Raw genomic sequence first — 4,005 nt, 5'->3', positions numbered from 1 at the left:
CCCACAATGCAAAAAAATTACCCTAAAACCACCAAGACACTTAGAGCTAACTCACTTTGCACCAGTAACTGACAAAACTGTCCATGAGATCATCACCAGTCTGAGTTCATCTACATGCTGCCTCGATGTGTTACCCACCAAATTTCTAAAGTCTGTGCTGAACAGTTTGTTAGCACCATTCACTCACATAGTTAACATGTCGCTTCAATCTGGAACATTCCCAATGTCTTTGAAAACTGCGGTCATAAAGCCTCTCCTAAAGAAGAGCAGTCTTGATGCCGCAGTACTGAGTCATTACCGGCCCATCTCTAATCTGCCATTTTGGGGCAAAGTCCTTGAAAAGGTTGTTTACCAACAGCTCACAGATTTCCTCTTAATAAACAACTCATTTGATGTTTTGCAGTCAGGTTTTAGACCTCATCACAGCACTGAGACTGCTCTTGTCAAGGTGACAAATGACATCCGCCTGAACACTGACACGGGCAAAGCCTCAGTCTTAATTCTGTTAGATCTGAGTGCTGCTTTTGACACTGTCGATCATGGGATCCTCTTACAGAGACTTGAGGACTGGATGGGCATCACTGGCACTGCCCTAAACTGGTTAAGGTCCTATCTGGAAGACAGGAAATACTTTGTTGAAATTGGTAGCTGTGTCTCAGACCACATGACCCTGACCTGTGGAGTGCCCCAAGGGTCAGTCCTGGGTCCCCTTCTGTTCAACCTCTACATGCTGCCGTTAGGTCAGTTGATACGCAGTGAAAATGTGTCCTATCACAATTATGCAGATGACATTCAGATCTATGTTTCACTGTCGGCAGGTGAATATGGACCAAAGTCAAATCAAATCAATTTATTTTTGTAAGGCCCAAAATCACAACAACAGTTGTCTCTGAGGGCCACAGGGAGAAATGAATCAACAATGTCTGTGGTGGCGACGGAGTCAGAAAATGTCTGTGGTGGCGAGGGACGATGTCCAAGGTTCCTCTGTCCTTAGACTCTCCTTCTCGGCCAGGAAAAACTACAAAAAAAAACTCTTTGGGAAAAAAGCGTAAACCTGGAGGAGTTCCAGTGAAGGAGAGATCCGACTCTCACAGACGGACAGACGGACACGAGGGAGACTGGAGCTGGACCCACTCTTCAGGCAGATGAGGGACCGACTGAGGCGAATTGGACCCAGTAGATTCACTCTGTCACTACATCCAACAGATCAGTTTGTGGATGCAAAACAACTTTCTCCAGCTGAACTCAGACAAGACTGAAATAATCGTTTTTGGCCCATAGAAACAAAGAGAAAGTGTTAGCGGTCACCTCCAGAGTCTCGCTCTAAAACCTACAAACCAAGTTAGAAATCTGGGGGTAATAATGGACTCAGACTTGAACTTTAATAGCCACGTCAAATAAATAACATCAGCAGCTTTTTACCATCTAAAAAAAAATTCCCAAAATCAAAAATATAGTGTCAAAACCAGATTTAGAGAGACTTATCCATGCGTTTGTCTCCAGTAGATTAGACTACTGTAACGGCCCGCTCACTGGCCTCTCCAAACGAGTTGTAAAACAGCTGCAGTACATCCAGAACGCTGCTGCTCGGGTCCTGACTAGAACCAGGAAGTATGAGCACATTAGTCCTGTTCTCAGGTCTCTGCACTGGCTCCCTGTGGCTCAGAGAATAGACTTTAAAGCAGCTCTGCTTGTGTACAAGTCTCTCCATGGCCTAGCACCAAAGTACATCTTGGATATGTTAGTGCCATATGAACCATCTCGGACTCTAAGGACCTCAGGGACCGGCCTCCTGCTGGTGCCCAGAGTCAGGACTAAACATGGACTGGCCTCCTGCTGGTGCCCAGAGTCAGGACTAAACATGGACTGGCCTCCTGCTGGTGCCAGAGTCAGGACTAAACATGGACCGGCCTCCTGCTGGTGCCAGAGTCAGGACTAAACATGGACCGGCCTCCTGCTGGTGCCAGAGTCAGGACAAAACATGGGGAATCTGCGTTTCAGTTTTATGCAGCTAAAATCTGGTCTTCCTGAAGATGTGAGACAGGCTTCTACTCTGACAATGTTCAAATCTAAGCTAAAAACAGTTTTGTTTAGCTGCGCATATGACTGAAAGGGTTTTTTTCTTTGCACTCTTCTCTTTTGTTTGTGATTTTCTTAGTTTAGACAATCAGTTGGATTGATAATTTTTAATTTAGTTAATTTTATTGTATTTCTGTTTCTGTAGTTTCTTTGTGATTTTAATGCATTTTTTCTGCTGTGTGAAGGACTTTGAATTGCCTTGTGTGTGGAATGTGCTCTACAAATAAACTTGCCTTGCCTTGCCTTGCCTTGCTGACCCCTCATGGCTGGAGTTGGCATCTTCAGGGATTTCCCTATCAACCAAAAATCAATCAATTAATGCAGTAAAAGTAAAGGTAAATGGAGCTGGTTGAAGAATTAAAATGCTCACAAATTAGTTCATCCAGGAATTCTGTCTAACACAAGATATATGATTAATACTCAATCCTATTGTAATGACCCATGTTCCGGACGTCCCCAATCTAAAATTTTCCATTGCTCTTTCTGGGCTTTACCATTCATCACGCGCAGGAATGAAAATGTCAAACAAATGACATCACGGCAGCATATAGATTTTTTCTCCCAACCTGGACCCTTAATTTGATAAAAAGAAAGTTGAAATCAATATCAAAAACAACCCCAGTAAAAACACAAGCACATTCACATGATATCGACAGGCAAAAAGCAAATGAGGGTTACATCCAAATATGTCTAAGACCCAAACTGAATTATTGACCATCCAGAAACTTTAACCTTAAAACACCACCAAATCCTGTAAAGTTCACATTAGCTACAGAGAGTGAGTAATTAGCACCTCTTTCTATTTCTTAAAGCTTTAGACGGCACAATAATGCTGGTGTTATTAAGAGTCTTCTCACATGTCATGTTAGTTCACGATTTGAAGTCACACAACACTAATTAAGTCACATTTCAGCTATACTTTGTGATATCTGCCCTTACGGTTTGTTCAAATACAGTTCTCTGAAAGATGTTTGTCACCAATTGTGGGCTCCTAGAAATGGTTGAAATTAGTGTGTAAATGACTAAAAAACATCTCATTAATAAACTATTGACATTGTGCACAACTCTGAATGGACAGATCGCCCGGAGGTGAGGAAAGTCATGCCTGTATGAGACATTAACCAAATCAACCAACCAAAATTAACCAATTTTAGCCCAAATCATTCGTAGTACAAGAATGGACCAATCACAGAGCAGCTCGTCCCTAATTGAGCAGAAATACAGACTATTTTCTCTTTCAAAATTGTGTTCATTGAAGTGCTTTGTGCATTTGTGGACAGGAAAGAACTCCGTGCTTTTCTCTCCATTGGATTTAACACAGTTTAGATTTTAGACTTATTCCGTTGTTGTGACACTTTGACCAATCCGCATTAAGTATTTTGTTTATTTTGTTTATTGTCCCGGCAGATTTCAGCAAGAGCCTCTCCAGAACGATTCATGTGCAGAACTCCACTCACAGCGCTGCACATATCAATCTGGCTGGTTATTGAGTCTTATTGAACATATTATTTGTTGTTTAAATATGCTTCGACAATATGAGATAGTTTAAATTTAGATTTGTGAAGATAGTGGGAGCACAATAGTATCTGCAGCACAAGGAATTCATTTTAACATTATGCAGTATATGCTCTGCTGGCTTAAGACACCGTCAAGAAATGATCTCATAGAGTCATATATTTATTTTTGGAAGAGGAAGGGGAAGTAAAGAAATCATTTTACTTGAAATGGTTTGTCATTATTCTGGGCGTACACAATTTTGTTTGTATTATCTGTTGCAGTACCATCAGTGGCCATCAGGAATCAATGCCTAATACTCCTAATAGTAGTTTGGGTGTGAGCAGCAGAGAAAGCATTGTAATGTGATGATAGTCCTTGCTCTGAGTGAGACGGAGGGGGTGTATCAGCAGCAGCAGCCTCTCTGGATGT

Source organism: Eucyclogobius newberryi, unplaced genomic scaffold, assembly GCF_026437365.1.
Source record: "Eucyclogobius newberryi isolate DKJ021-1_F unplaced genomic scaffold, fEucNew1.0.hap1 SCAF_13, whole genome shotgun sequence".
NCBI lineage: Eukaryota > Metazoa > Chordata > Actinopteri > Gobiiformes > Gobiidae > Eucyclogobius > Eucyclogobius newberryi.
The sequence above is the reverse complement of the archived record's forward strand: the minus strand, read 5'-3'. Positions refer to the sequence as shown.